Source organism: Bidens hawaiensis, unplaced genomic scaffold (genome assembly GCF_021521415.1).
Source record: "Bidens hawaiensis isolate Kalapana, Puna unplaced genomic scaffold, B.hawaiensis_p1.1 tig00040697_1, whole genome shotgun sequence".
Taxonomy (NCBI): domain Eukaryota; kingdom Viridiplantae; phylum Streptophyta; class Magnoliopsida; order Asterales; family Asteraceae; genus Bidens; species Bidens hawaiensis.
In genome coordinates this window covers 37670-54895 of record NW_027505676.1, presented here as the reverse complement: position 1 = coordinate 54895, position 17226 = coordinate 37670, and positions in this window count along the sequence as shown.

Genomic DNA, 17226 nt, shown 5'->3' with positions numbered 1-17226 from the left:
AAATAACAGTCTATTGTGATTTCTCCAATAAACAAAAACAGTTAAAAAGATTTAACAAAAAATGTTGCAGTACTTTAATTGAAATACCTCAATTATCCTTTGGATGCGACTCACCCAAAGATAAAAAATACTTCAAAAAGAAATATAAAAGAAAATATACAAAAAGAAGGTTCTGGAAAACCAAGAAGAAAAAATTTACGCCAGGAAAATATTTTTCAAAAGAAAAACCAAAAATCTGTCCGCAAGGAAAGAAAAAATGCAGATGTTGGATATGTTATGAAGAAGGACATTATGCCAACGAATGTCCTAACCGACAAAAATTCCCAGAAAAAACAAAGCTCATTTTAGAAGCTGAAGAAGAAGGATATTTTCCTTCTGAAAACATTTACGATGGGTATACTCAGGTATATTCATTAACAGTCAAATACGACTCTTCTGACGATTCTACTGACTCAGAATGACTACAACGCATAAGCGGGAAGAAAATGAATTAGGCAAATTACATTTTTGTCAAAATATTTTAAAACAAGAAGAATTGGTTTATGCTAATATAACCAATCCCAACTCTATTTATATCAAAGGAAAATTTTTTCTAAAAGTATATAAAACGATAACTTTACATTGCTATGTTGATACCGGAGCAAGCCTCTGTCTAGCAAGTAAGCACGTTATCCCTGAAGAACTTTGGGAAAACACACCCAAGGACATTAAAGTAACTATAGCTAATGAAGAAACAATCAAACTAAATAAGGTTTGTAGAAATCTTATAGTTTACTTTTCAGGAGAACCTTTTCCTATTCCTACCATTTATCAGCAGGAATCAGGAATAGATTTACTCATTGGAAATAATTTTTGTCAGCTTTATGGACCCTTTACACAATGGTTAGACAGAATATCTTTTCACCTTAATCAAGAAATGATTCTGATTAAGAAAATAACCAAAGCACTTCGCGTTGGGAACCCCGATTTTCTTGAGTCAATGAAAAAAGATTCAAAAACAAAGCAAATACCTGGTACTAATATAACTCAAGAAGTTATAAAACCAGAAGAAAAATATTTCATAGAAATACAAAAATATCAAAAAATAGAAACGCTACTTGAAAAAGTATGCTCAGAAAATCCCATTGACCCAGAAAAATCCAAAAACTGGATGAAAGCGTCAATAAAATTAATAGATCCTAAGACTGTAATCAGGGTAAAACCAATGAAATACAGTCCACGAGATAGAGAAGAGTTTAGCAAACAAATTAAAGAGTTACTTTAGCTAAAATTAATTGTTCCAAGTAAGTCACCTCATATGTCACCAGCGTTTCTAGTTGAAAATGAAGCTGAAAAAAGAAGAGGAAAAAAGCGAATGGTAGTAAATTATAAAGCGGTTAATTCAGCAACAATAGGAGATAGTCATAATCTTCCGTGTATGCAAGAATTACTAACCCTCTTAAGAGGAAAAACCATATTTTCTAGTTTCGACTGCAAAAGTGGTTTCTGGCAGGTACTATTAGATGAAGAATCTCAGTTACTAACTGCATTGACATGTCCTGATGGTCATTATCAATGGAAGGTAGTTCCTTTCGGATTAAAACAAGCACCTAGTATATTTCAAAGACATGCAGAATGCTTTAAGAGGATTAGAAGATTATTGTACCGTCTATGTAGACGATATCATAATATTTTCTAACTCTGAGGAACAGCACTATTTTCATGTTTTATCTGTTTTAAAAACAATTGAAAAATATGGAATCATTTTGTCAAAAAAGAAAGCAAATCTTTTTAAAACAAATATAAACTTTTTAGGTCTTGAAATAGATCAAGGAACTCATTGTCCACAAAAACATATTTTGGAAAATTTACATAAATTTCCAAATACTTTAGAAGACAAAAAACATCTGCAAAGATTTCTTGGTGTTTTAACTTATGCCGAAAGCTACATCCCGAAGCTTGCAGAGCTCAGAAAGCCGCTACAGGTAAAATTAAAAAAGGAATATGTATGGGATTGGAAGGAAGCCGATACAGATTATATTAAAAAGATAAAGAAAAACTTAAAAAGTTTTCCTAGACTTTATCTTCCAAAAGAAGAAGATTTTCTTATAATTGAAACCGATGCCTCAAATGATTTTTGGGGTGGGGTCTTAAAGGCAAAAACAGCTGACAGAGAGGAAATTTGTAAATACACATCTGGAAGTTTTAAACCAGCTGAAAGAAACTACCACAGTAATGAAAAAGAATTACTGGCGGTAAAAAACACCATTTCAAAGTTTTCTATTTATCTAACCCCTGTAAAATTCCTAGTCAGGACAGATAATAAAAACTTCACTTATTTCCTAAAAACAAAAATTTCAGGAGATATAATCATAATCTTCCCTGTATGCAAGAATTACTAACTCTCTTAAGAGGAAAAACCATATTTTTAAACATATTTTTGGCATGGTTTTTCCTCTTAAGAGAGTTAGTAATTCTTACATCTAATAGTACCTGCCAAAAATATGATTTTTGAAAATAATTTCAAAGATTATAGTTTTTTGATTTAAGGGAAAACGAGTAAAATCATTGAAGTATAACAGTTATGAGACAGATATACCTTAGATCTCCATTGTCTCTGAACCTTTGTGATGAGTGATCAATCCAATCATTATCTTCCTATGGCCTTCTGCCTTGACGGAAATAAAAATGACTCCAGGACTCCAGATTTCATAACAAAATTCAGAGATGTTGATAAAAAGGAATATTTTATTTCATAACTGTTTTTCCCGGAGGAAAAACTTCTAGATATTTACATCATTTTCCCCTAAAGGGGAGCTTACTCACACATAGCTAAGATTACAAGGAAATTAAATTTTTCGGGAGAGTATTCGATGCCTCTATCCCTTACAATTCTTACATTATATAGGAAAAACAATGAACTTAAAGTTCTTTTTGTTTACGTAAGTGCTTACGTAATTATCTTCATAATTGAACCCGTGTGGGGTCTTAATTACGTGTCCCCCTTTATTTGACCGAGAGGTTGTCGCTTTGCCTGCGTTATTCACATGCTTGCTTTTAATCAATGAACCCATGTGTAGGGTCCAATTCACGTGTATCCTTCATCATTTCGTCTGAGAGGATGTCACTTTCTCTGCACTCTTCACATGCATGATTTTCTATTATGCGTGCCAGTTCTTGACACAATAATTTTTTAGTGGCTGGACCTACATCAAGTTGATTGAGAACGATTCGTTGCTCAATGGTCTCTATTGCATTTTTTTCATGAATAGGTAGGGGGTTCCACTGTAACTAGTAATTATGCAGTTTTGGCTGCAGTAATTAATTTTTTAAAAACTTCCAACTTTAATCTGCTGAAGAGTCTTTAAGATTTTTAGATACCCATTAACTCTAATGGAGACCCAATTGCTGACATCTTCTTTTTCTTCCATGACTTTGGAAGGTTGGACATTTCTTGTTTTAGCTAAGCCAACCTCTAATAAATGTAAGGCGGGAAAGCTTTTTCCTTGATACCAATCTGGTATCGCAGAGATGCATTCAATATAAATGTTAGCATCTTTGGCAGCTGCAATCTTCTTTCTGAAGGTTTTTATAGCCTTCTTCATGCTTTCTGTGAACAAGTTAATTTCTTGTAAATTAGCAGAGGGATATATACATTTAATTAGTCCAGCAGAAAATGCAAGAGAAACTAAATGAGGATCAGATCCTGGACAGAAGTTGTATAGACTTTTTGATGTCTTGTCTTCTGTGTATATATTTTCGACTTCAAAGTCTTCTGGGCTAAGAGCCCTAGCTTTAGACCAGACTGATCGGAATTCCTCCAAACTTATTAGGTCGATTTCTTCATTCTGAATCTCTATTCTTTTTTCTGATTTTCTTTCAAATGGTGAGTTTGAAAAGTTAACCGGTGATGTTCTTGCTGTCTTTACTACAGGTGTATGAAAGATAGAAATTCTTAATGGAATTTCTTTTTTCCCAAATTCTGCAGAAAATCTTGTGGCTTCATGTTGGGCTTGTAACAAGGAGCTGAATTTTTTGTAAGGAGCTGATGTATTCTGGACATATTTTGTGACAATAGCCCAGTCTGCATAAATTCCTCTGTGGTCCCCGTAGAATCTTGAATTTTGAATTCCTGGAGCTGTCACCTTTTGAGCATAGGTGGTTTTAATAGTTTTTGGCAAACTATCAGCCATAAACGGATTTGAGTTGTCTTTACCGGAGCCGTTTGCTTCCGGACTAGAAGATGATTGTGGCTCATCTTTTGCCTCATGTATGCTTTTTCCCAAAGTATCAGGGATCAATGGACTTGATTTTTCTTTACCTTTAGCCGTTTATAAAGGAATAGATTCTGTTTTTAGACTTTCGTCTTCTTGTATAGAATTTACAGTTTTGGTGTTAAGCAATTCATTGTATAACACAATTTGCTGTTGCACAGCTCGTAATTCTATTAAAAGAATTTTTTCTTTTAGGCGTAGGGCCTTGAAAGTCACGCGTCAAGCTATCAGCTAACACGTTTTTTGGTCGTTCAAGATGTTCAATATTAAAGGAATATCTTGAAAACCACATTTGCCATCGGACTAGGCATCCTTGCTTATTATCTCCTGAAATTTTTGTTTTTAGGAAATAAGTGAAGTTTTTATTATCTGTCCTGACTAGGAATTTTACAGGGGTTAGATAAATAGAATACTTTGAAATGGTGTTTTTTACCGCCAGTAATTCTTTTTCATTACTGTGGTAGTTTCTTTCAGCTGGTTTAAAACTTCCAGAGGTGTATTTACAAATTTCCTCTCTATCAGCTGTTTTTGCCTTTAAGACCCCACCCCAAAAATCATTTGAGGCATCGGTTTCAATTATAAGAAAATCTTCTTCTTTTGGAAGATAAAGACTAGGAAAACTTTTTAAGTTTTTCTTTATCTTTTTAATATAATCTGTATCGGCTTCCTTCCAATCCCATACATATTCCTTTTTTAATTTTACCTGTAGCGGCTTTCTGAGCTCTGCAAGCTTCGGGATGTAGCTTTCGGCATAAGTTAAAACACCAAGAAATCTTTGCAGATGTTTTTTGTCTTCTAAAGTATTTGGAAATTTATGTAAATTTTCCAAAATATGTTTTTGTGGACAATGAGTTCCTTGATCTATTTCAAGACCTAAAAAGTTTATCTTTGTTTTAAAAAGATTTGCTTTCTTTTTTGACAAAATGATTCCATATTTTTCAATTGTTTTTAAAACAGATAAAACATGAAAATAGTGCTGTTCCTCAGAGTTAGAAAATATTATGATATCGTCTACATAGACGGTACAATAATATTCTAATCCTCTTAAAGCATTCTGCATATGTCTTTGAAATATACTAGGTGCTTGTTTTAATCCGAAAGGAACTACCTTCCATTGATAATGACCATCAGGACATGTCAATGCAGTTAGTAACTGAGATTCTTCATCTAATAGTACCTGCCAGAAACCACTTTTGCAGTCGAAACTAGAAAATATGGTTTTTCCTCTTAAGAGGGTTAGTAATTCTTGCATACACGGAAGATTATGACTATCTCCTATTGTTGCTGAATTAACCGCTTAATAATTTACTACCATTCGCTTTTTTCCTCTTCTTTTTTCAGCTTCATTTTCAACTAGAAACGCTGGTGACATATGAGGTGACTTACTTGGAACAATTAATTTTAGCTAAAGTAACTCTTTAATTTGTTTGCTAAACTCTTCTCTATCTCGTGGACTGTATTTCATTGGTTTTACCCTGATTACAGTCTTAGGATCTATTAATTTTATTGACGCTTTCATCCAGTTTTTGGATTTTTCTGGGTCAATGGGATTTTCTGAGCATACTTTTCAAGTAGCGTTTCTATTTTTTGATATTTTTGTATTTCTATGAAATATTTTTCTTCTGGTTTTATAACTTCTTGAGTTATATTAGTACCAGGTATTTGCTTTGTTTTTGAATCTTTTTTCATTGACTCAAGAAAATCGGGGTTCCCAACGCGAAGTGCTTTGGTTATTTTCTTAATCAGAATCATTTCTTGATTAAGGTGAAAAGATATTCTGTCTAACCATTGTGTAAAGGGTCCATAAAGCTGACAAAAATTATTTCCAATGAGTAAATCTATTCCTGATTCCTGCTGATAAATGGTAGGAATAGGAAAAGGTTCTCCTGAAAAGTAAACTATAAGATTTCTACAAACCTTATTTAGTTTGATTGTTTCTTCATTAGCTATAGTTACTTTAATGTCCTTGGGTGTGTTTTCCCAAAGTTCTTCAGGGATAACGTGCTTACTTGCTAGACAGAGGCTTGCTCCGGTATCAACATAGCAATGTAAAGTTATCGTTTTATATACTTTTAGAAAAAATTTTCCTTTGATATAAATAGAGTTGGGATTGGTTATATTAGCATAAACCAATTCTTCTTGTTTTAAAATATTTTGACAAAAATGTAATTTGCCTAATTCATTTTCTTCCCGCTTATGCGTTGTAGTCATTCTGAGTCAGTAGAATCGTCAGAAGAGTCGTATTTGACTGTTAATGAATATACCTGAGTATACCCATCGTAAATGTTTTCAGAAGGAAAATATCCTTCTTCTTCAGCTTCTAAAATGAGCTTTGTTTTTTCTGGGAATTTTTGTCGGTTAGGACATTCGTTGGCATAATGTCCTTCTTCATAACATATCCAACATCTGCATTTTTTCTTTCCTTGCGGACAGATTTTTGGTTTTTCTTTTGAAAAATATTTTCCTGGCGTAAATTTTTTCTTCTTGGTTTTCCAGAACCTTCTTTTTGTATATTTTCTTTTATATTTCTTTTTGAAGTATTTTTTATCTTTGGGTGAGTCGCATCCAAAGGATAATTGAGGTATTTCAATTAAAGTACTGCAACATTTTTTGTTAAATCTTTTTAACTGTTTTTGTTTATTGGAGAAATCACAATAGACTGTTATTTCTTCTTTAACAATTCTTGTAGCAAATCCGAGGGAATGCATAGTAAAAGAATTCTTTTCTTTATTCCATCTTTCTTTGGCTTTTTCTCCTACTATGGGGATTTTCATTAAGTAGGCTTCTATCCAGGAATGATATTCACCCGTACTTAATTTGTACAAGTTTTGCTCAAATAAGCTAGTGAAATCGTCTAAAAGACATATATCACATAATTGTGCTTTCGTAAGATTCTGTCTTGCTTTTTCCAACAATTTTTGATTTTCTTGATCTTTATTTGTAAGAAAATCAAGACCTAAAAACATCCTATACATGGCGTTTATTAGTTCGTCAAAGAGGTCTATACGATTCATATTTTCATTCCAGGTTGTTCCTTTAATGAAATCTTGAATAATTCCGGAAGATTTATGTTCTATTAATAATAAAACTGCTTTAGCATTAGAGAACTCTTCTGGATTAGATTGGATAATGAGACTAATCTCAGTATTCCATTTGTCTATAACTTCTTTTCTTTTTTCAAGATCGAAGATACAGTCTATTTTAATAGTGTCAATTGTGGTTGAACTTCCATTATTAGAGTTTGGTATACCTTTGTGATAAGGCATAGAAAATTCTACATTTTTCTTTTTGTGGCTAGTATAGCTAGTACTGGCCCTATTTGTTCTACTATTGTACATAGGAGTGTATTCTTCAGAAGAACTTTCATCTTCAGTTATAGGTTCTGGTGTTATATCTTTTTCAATTTTAGGTTCTTTTAATATAAAAACCTTTTCTGGAAAATATTTGTCTCTAAGGCTTTTATTTTCCGCAAATTTTTGTTCGCATTCTTTATCACTTAGTGACATTAGTTGAACTAGTTCATGTATTTGTTCAGCTAAGCCTGTCTCTAGCTGATTGTCAAATATTTGTTCTAGCTTTTGAGAGATAGAACTCATTTTTTTGTTTTGTTAAGCTCTTGAATTTCTCTTTCAAGTTTTAACTTTTGCTTTAATAACTCGGATAGAGTTTCTAATTTGTCACCTGGGTGCATACTCCAGTCATCCTGAATTATGCTGAATTTTTGAATTATGTGACACTTTTGTAGCTCAATCTTTAATAATTTAGACATCTCACATGGGCTTCTTTTCTCTTTTAAAAGGTTATCACATGAACGTTCTTTTAAAAGATTATCACATGGGCGTTGTCCTTTCATGTCAGTTTTTTAAAGAATTGTATTTTTTAATATTCTATGGCTCTTTCGTATCAAAAAGCCATTTTAATGCATTCGGACATTTAGAACTTCCTAATGACGGATTTCCTACAATAAAGTTAGGAAAAGAGTATTTTTGAAATCTTCCTTGTTCGTTGAAGATTTTTGTGTGTTGTTCTATCTTTTGAGGTTTAGCTTCCTCTATTTTATCAATCTTTTCTGAGACATCCTTAATGATCTTTACAGCTATAGTCTCTAGATTTTCATTGGTAGATAATTTTTCTACTTTATTAATTAAATCTCTAATTAATTCTTCTAACTTTAGAAGAGAACTCATGTTGTGGTTATTAGAGTTCTTCTCGCTTTAAGCTTAGAGAGTTTCTTTTTAGCAACAGCTAATTCTTGTTTGAAGAATCTTATATTCTGAGCTTTTATGTTCTCCTGTAACATAAAGTTATATCTAGTTTGGTTTATTTGGCCTTCGTATCTCAGAATTTCACTTTTTTCAAAGTTAATTGCATCATCTAGAGCTTTAACTGCTTCTATGATTGGCGTTAAAGGCATTATATTCCTATAACCTCTTTAAGAATTTCTCCATACTTATCTATTCTTTCTGACATAGATCGTATTAATTGTATTTCTGTAGAGGTGGAAGTTGGTTCTCTAGTTCTTAGAGTGTGTCCAGAAAAACTGTGTCTAGGTCTAGACTCTGAAATTTGTTTATCTCGAGCTATGTTTATTGCCCAATTTTCTTGAAGTTGTGAAGGTTCAGTGAATTTACTTTCTTCTACTGTTCCTATATCTGAGAATATATCTTCGATTGTTATACTCTCTTTTTCTTTATACTCTATTGAATGAGTACTGTTGGTAATAGCATACGATATTAGATAATTAATCGTAAATACTTTATTTCCTGGTTCCATTAGATCAGTTCTTTCGCACTGATGTATGAAACTAAGAGTTTTGTCAAAATCTCTTGAATCTCGATGTAAAGCAAATTTAGGGTATACAGTAAACATAAATTTACCATAAGCTAAATTTTCTTGTACTGCCCCTAAGAGAGCATCTTGTCTGTTAATGATTCTATTATCAACAACAACCATTTTTATAGGAAAATTAATTCCATCTCTGAACTCTGCTTTTAGTAAGATTTTTACCGCTCCTATATGCACCATGTTCATTGTTTTTCTTAATTCGGGTTTAATAGTCAAAAGTCTTTTTGCTATTTCTCCTTTAGTTAAGAGTAGCAAAAATACATTTCCCGATGTATCCTTTATGTCTACTGAAAATTCTTCAGTATTAAAGCAGTAAAGGATTTTATTTTTTCTTGAAAAAGCCTTTGAAACTAGGCTTTGCAAACTATTAGGTTGATTAAAAACCTGTCTATTATCAAGCTTGAACTTAAGCTTGCTTATTTTTGTTAATTGGTCAAAATTAATCATGCAATCTGACTGAAAACCTCTTTCATTTTCACTAAAGTTGATAACTTCAGTATTTTGTTTGTATGATTCTTTAGAATCATCTTCAATTAGAAAATTTTTATTTTCCATTTTAACTGAGCCTAAGGCTTAGTGTTTAATTATAGCTGAGCACAAGGCTCTGACATTAATTTTTAAAAAGCTGAGCACAAAATACTGAAGTTATCAACTTTAAAAAGCCAATCAGATTCCTCTTCTCCTCTCCCTTCCGACGCTGTGTGGGAAGCCCCCCCCCCCCCAATGGCGCCCATGGCGTCCCAGGGATGGTGTTCCCGACATCATGGTTGGGGATGGCGCCTCATTATATGTGGCCTTATCCCTTCATAAAATAAGCAATTCCAAACACCTTCAAATTTTTTAAAAAGTTAATAAGTTATAAGTTAGCTAAATAACATGAATGTATTGTTCCCAATTGTAGCAAAAGCCAAGACCATTTCAAGTTTAGAAGATTCAAATTCATCGTTATATTAGTGTTATTTCTCAAAATTAGGATGATATACGAACATTATACATGTAAATGCTCGTGTGTTGTACATTGTCACAGCCCCGACCCCTATACCCCGGGAGGGGAGCCGTGAACGTTGAGTGGTGATATCGATGTTTATTAAAATAATTTGTAGCGGAATATTTCATCAGAACCGTAGTTAGGAAAATTAATTAGAGTTATAAAAACACCATAATTCTTATTTCATAAACTGGGATAAAAACCCATTTTTTATACAAACATAAGTTTTATAGGGATAAACCATAATTTACAAAACACGTTTCTTTATTCTGGTGACAAGCCACTTATTTAAGCTGGAAGCTCGCAGACATCATTCCTTTGTCTCTAACAAGTCACCTGAAACATGTTTAAAAATATTTGATCAGCAGGAAATACTGATGAGTACATTCATTTATAAATGACACATTTTACAGTTACAGCATTAAGATGTTTTTACATCTGTCTGCTTACAAATTACCGAAAGGTACTTGTCACTCGACCGTATCTGTGACTGTTGTGACATCCCTCGATTTCGGGTCAAATTGTATTTATTTTTATGTTGTAAATTGACCCGATTTATATCCCGAACATTTCAAATATATAAAATATTGGATTTTATGTTACTAAAACATTCCCACTTGTCTAATTTGAAAAACCCTTTTACGGATTCGAAAACGGACTTAAAACGCTCAAGATACATAAAAAACGAACTTCCGGACGCGAACCGACGTGCAGACCAGCCCTATCTTTTTTTTGTTATTTTGTGACTTGTCTTGACCCCTCTTGCATGCAAACCTTGATATCACACCCCATGCTTGACCCTTTCAACCCACCCTATATATACACCCCTATCCCCTTCATTAATCCTTGCTCATTCATCTCTTTCTCTTCCAATTCTCAAGCATTCAAAGGTGTTCTTCATATTTTTTTGGCAGGTTGACTTTCCAAAGTCAAACTGACCATAGTCTTACATTATAATCAACTTGTTAACACTTATTTATACTTGAAGATTGTTATACAATATATATATAATAGCACCCTTTGTACCTTCGGTGGGCATTTCTCCGGTCTCGGTCGGTTAAGTGTCCGGCCCATAAGACAAAGCTACATGGAGGACTCGTAGTAGTCCTTGATTATATATATTTTCCGCATCTAACCATCAAACTTGTTATACTTGTTTAACTTCTGCTTATCTTAGTTCTATTTTACATTTTGAGTTCCATGGTTATGGGTTTGTAGAGACTAGCCTCGGTTATTTCGTAAATAGCTCCAAACCGGAAGCCGAACTCTTGTTTACTAGTTTGTTTAAATAGTTGTATAAACATGTTTTATGTAAGATTTGAGTTTCTAAAAACTATTTTAATTAGTCCCATGGTTATGGGTTTGTAGAATCTAACCTCAGTCTTATCCCGAAACAAGATCCGAACCGGAAACCAAACTTTCGTTTAAAGACTTTGTTGTTGACTTTTTGTATGTAAGACTTTGGTATTATTATTTATAAATTATTTTACAAGTTCTATGATGTTTGGACATGTGGTAACCATTCTTGGCCTTATTCCAAGATAAAAACCGAACCAAACCGAATTAAACCAAGTCTACTCGCTTAAGACACACAAGTGTGTTTTTAACCATTAAAGCTTATATATTTCTTTAAAAATACTTTATAAACTGATTTTAATTATTTTCACAAAGTACTCGGAATGTTGAATCCAACTTGATCCTATAACAAAGTTTGGACCGACTAAACCGAACACTCGCTTAACGGACGTTGTTAGTTCTAAAACAATAGAACTACATACTTGGTTAAGTCTCTTTAAGATTTATTGAGTTATCTCATACATTTATTATTTTGGGAAAGTTGACTTTGGGTTTGGTCAAGTCACCAAGACCCGAACCGACCACCCGAACACTTGTTAAAATTCGTTTTAGTATCTATATTATAAAGGGACTTGCTTTCTTGCATTTTTACCCACCTTATTACTTAACATAGGTTGAGTAAAATTAAGGGCTAGATACTTTAACCCGGTTTCGAGCAAACTTACATTTTTAAAGGACTATTTTATAATTTCTTAAATATTTACATTTTAAACCTTAAACTTTAAATTGTTTACATTTCTTATCATTTATTTTCGTTTAAAGACTTCCAAGACAACTTTTCTAATACAAGACTTCTTCTTCTTTAGGCTTCGTTCGTTAAACTCATCGTTCCGGTTAATCTCCAAATCATCAAATCTTTCAAGTTTATTACTTGAACGTGAGTACTTTCATCCCCCGTTTTCACTCTTTTATATTTTGGGGGTGACATTGCAAACTTATTCAAATCCAAATGATTTATACTTGAGTCTTAAACCACAAACTTTATTGTATACTTTACTTAAATAAATGCTCGATTTGGTGTTATATGCTTATATGCTTAAGTGCTAATGTGTTTACCACTTTTGGATGGTTGATTCATAAATCCGAGTATATCTGGCATCCCCTTATAGAAAGGTGTCGTTAATGTATTCTTATTAACGATTTCATACAAAATCCGAGTATATTTGGTATCCCTTTACAGAAAGGTGTCGTTAATGTATTCTTATTAACGATTTTCATTTATCTAAATTGTTGCTATTATTTATTGTTTTGTATACAAGTTGTGGAATTTCATATTATATATCTATTGTTCAAAAACTATGAAATTGCTCACCAACCTTTGTGTTGACAAAATCTATTTATGCAATGTTACAGGTTTGACTTTAGGTTGACTCGAAGACTTGAAGAAAAAACGTTATCGAGACTATTAGGATATTAGCAAAACGAACAATATATTATTTATTATGATTTGAATTCGGTTATTGTATGAACAAGTTATGTGACTCTTTGTGTTTTTATGAATTTAAATGAGTTGATTAAATATTGTCACTTAATAGTGTCGTGTGCGATGAACAATCAGTTGCGCCAAGACGTTTCCGTCATGGTCGGGGTGTGACAACTGTGGTCATATTACTTATTGGCTAACACTTGTCCAATAAGTAACGTGTAATAGCCCAGTAGGCAAGCCTTGTATACAAAACCCCACAATACCAGTAGTAACCATCCCGTAAGTCTACAGAGACTTAATCACTGTAATGCAGTTTAAATCCTTTGAAAATATTTAAACTATCCGTCATGAGTTTGATGGTTTTGGAAAAGCATCATGACAGTGTTGGAAAATCTATTGTTTCACGCAAATGTGAGTTATGCAAAATTTCGAATGTCTCACATTGCAAGTTTATATTTAATAAGCCTTCTTGTGTTAAGCACCTAGATTAAACACAATGTAGTATATCTATATTAGTATAAACCCATAATTATAACGATAATCACGAGACATGAAACTTTACACGATGGCACAATATCATACCTTGGTTAAGTAGAGCTTTTGGATTCGTGTTATAAAAGTTCCTTTCAATCGGAGAGGTATCGTTACAATTACTTGGTATAATACTAGCCTTATATAAGGAAATTTTTGAGAGAGAAAATGAAACTGAACGATTTGTGAAGTCCAGAATTCCTCCCTATTTATACTTAAAATTGAGCATCTTCGCGTATCGCGAAGGAATCTTCGCGTATCGCGAAGCTGCAGTAGGGTTGCTGAGTCAGCCTTAGCTATGCCACGTGTCAATGTTGCGTAGCTTTCACATCACTTCTTCGCGTATTGCGAAGAAGCTTAAGCATACTCCTTCGCGTATCGCGAAGGTGCAAAAACACTAAGGCGGCCCTTAAGCGTGCAAAGTGCAAAGTGCGCCATCAAAGCGCTAATCGCCCGAGCCCGTGCGCGTCGGGTGCTTCGCATCCTTCGCTAGGGCTACTGGGTGTGATTTGGCACATAAGAATATTATCATGTAAACTCTCTTCATTATAAAGAGCTTACAAGTTTTGTAATCTAGCGATGTGGGACAGGAGTTAGAAATTCTATTTATACCATGGTGGAAGCCTTCCATTTTCTTTCCTCCACCAATGTGGGATGGAATTTTCCTTTATATTTTCCATTCTTCCTTTTACTTCTTCTCTTTTCTTTCTCATTTCTTCATTTCTTTCTTTGATTATTTTATTCTTTATTATGGTTTGTTATATACATGATGTTTTTCAATATATCCAATCAAGCTATTATAATGTCTTGTTTTAACATGTTTACATTTTGGTTGGTTTTTAAGGGGGAAAAAAAATCAAACGGTGTCAAGCTTATGTTATAAAACTAGGATAGAGCCCGTGTGATACACGGTGGTTAAAAAACAGTAAAAAGGTTAAATTTAATAATATATATGATGACATACCTTGTAAATTCAAAATGTATAAATAATGATAAACAAAATTTTACAATTCATAAATCTTTAAAAACCTCCTTGAATACAACATTGAATATTGACTTAAATGCATAATAATTTGTTAGTATTAATTACAAGTGAAGTAACAACATGTGTATTGCATTTCGGTCTCGCTCTTATACCCTAACTAAACAACCGAAACCGAGTAAGAGCAAAACCCAAAATTCGATTTGATGTGTGTTTAGGGCTAGCGTTGTGAAATGGGTAAAAACAAGTTTGGGTTGAAATGCGTCATTTCTAGTGTAGTCTAGTTGGGTCCTCTACAAACTTCAGTTTATACAACTATTATAAATAATTAACGTGTTAATTATGATCACAAATACATATTTTATTATAAGTAGATATTATGATCTTGTGGCAATTCTATTTTCAGCATCACAAGTTCACAACTAACGAAATGGGTAATGGGTTTAAACGGGTCATATTTTATACATGGTCAAAACAGGCCATGTCCGGAGTTGACCCACATTAACCTACTGAAAATAATTAATTAGTTAATTTGTTTCACCAAAACAATATTAGTACATCAAGAAATCTGAATCGCTGAATAAAAACAATTGAAAATAAACTTCGGGTTATTTTCAGCCCGTTTAGACCATTTGACCCGTTTCTCTCTTATTCTTTTTATTTGATTCATCCATATTGCTTTCGGATCGAACGGGCCGTTTTTGTGTCAACCTCACGAATATTTGTGTCGTGTTTTGGTTCACACATATGACATGACTTTCATGTTCGAGTCGTGCTTGGGTTTGGGTTTGGGTCAAGTTTTTGTGTTTGGGTCTGTCTTTGAATTTTGTAAATAGTAAATTATTTGAAACACAATTAAGAAAAACAAGATGAATACAAGAATAATGCATATTTTGATTAGTGGTCGGTTTTGGGTAAAATTGGCTGGGCTGGCCCGCAAACATTTTTGTCTTTTTCTGCCCTTGATTTTTGTAAATAATAAATCATTTAAACATGATTAAGAAAGCCTACAAGAACAATGTAAATTTTGAATTTGTCAAAGCAACTAAACATCCCAAATTTGATAGATGTGAGGGATAGGTACTTTTCTCTCATCATCAAAAGTAGTGAGTTTAAATTTTGACAACAATTTCCTATATTTTATGAGTTTCACATTTTTAGAAATAAAATAATTTACGCGGTTTTATGCATTGTCTTTTAAAAACTTTTTGACCATTTTCTCGGCTCAATCTGATTTTTGAATACATTGCATAAATCATAATCTCTTGAAGTTGTCTGAAAAAAAATCTTTTATCTTGACGATTGCAGTGATGATGATTGCCTGTGATGTAGTGTAGAGAACAAACGTTGCGTGCCTTGAGTTGTTTTGAGGTACATTTTTCATAGTGTCGGTTTTTCTTGTACTTTTTGATAATGTTTTTCTTGATCTAGTAGATCACATGCCTGTACTTCATGTTTACATGATAAAAACTCAACCTTGTTTGATAATTGATCATGAAACTGATCCAAACTCCCATAAATTGATTCCCTCAATGATCACATGATCCTTGCTTTTGTTTGCATATTCTATGAATATTGTCATTTAGGTAACTTTTGGTTTGTAGTCAGGAATATGAATCACTATGGGTATGAGTTTTTGAAAGTAGGGTGGAATGAGAATGGATATGATTACTTGTATGAATGGTTGCTTGTCTTTTATTGGCAAACGAGCTGAGCCGAGGCTCGTTTTTAGCTCTATGTCTAAAGCCGAGCTTAGCTCGTGGATAATTTTTCAAGCTAGAGTTTGACTCGTTTCTTATTTATTGGTTATATAATAGGTTTGTTCATATGCATATGTTATATATGGTTATAACTATAAATTTTATATAATGTTAAATAGGTTCTTTATCATAATTTTATATGTAAGAATAATTATTACGTACATATATATTTGATATATTAAACTAAATTATATTAATAGCATGCTCGTTAATGCGAAACTAGTCGGATTCAGTAAGTGAAGCTGGTGCTCGGGCTCGTTCATTCAATGAATTATGCATGTTTAACTCTCCTAGTCGAGTTTATTAGTATTAATAATGTATTAGTAACAAATTTATTAATACAAAAGCGAGACTAGTGATCTCTAGCTAATTGAGTCAAAGCTGGAGTCCATGTGTACAAGTATATGATTTAAGAAGTGATACAATTGTCCTTGATGTGGTGGATGACAATATGTTTGGGTGAAAACCTCACTTCCTAAATTCTCCCACTGCTAAAGAAAAGAAAAGAAAAGTTTCTGCAAAGTGTGGGAATCTCCTTTGAGACAAATACTGTAAAACTCTCTGTATTGCCAGTACCCATACATACTAATTCTTTTCTTTTATGTTTTTACATTTAGATTTAACCAACAACCTCATACAAGTTAACTTCGTGTACAACCAAACAATGCACACCTTATTCATCATATGGGAGGACTTAGGACTATGGGACATGTATATACTTTATTTCATGTGTCACGACACACTTTGTTATAAATGTATGCATACTTAGGCTCTGCAAATAAACAAACCGAACGGACACAAACCATGGTTTTTCGTGTTTGTTCGTTCAACTTTAATCAAACAAACACTAAAATGAGTGGATTTTCTTGTCCGTGTTTGTTTATTAAGACAATAAATGTGTTCGTATCCGTTCTTTAATGTCTTAGATGGACATAAATGATATAAATAAATTAAAAAACAAACGGACACCAATTAAAAGTAAACAACAATATATACATATAAGTCTTAAAATTACTGGTTATCAAATTACGGGTTATCATGTATGATTAAAAATACATCCAATGTTTTAAAAGTAAAAAACATGA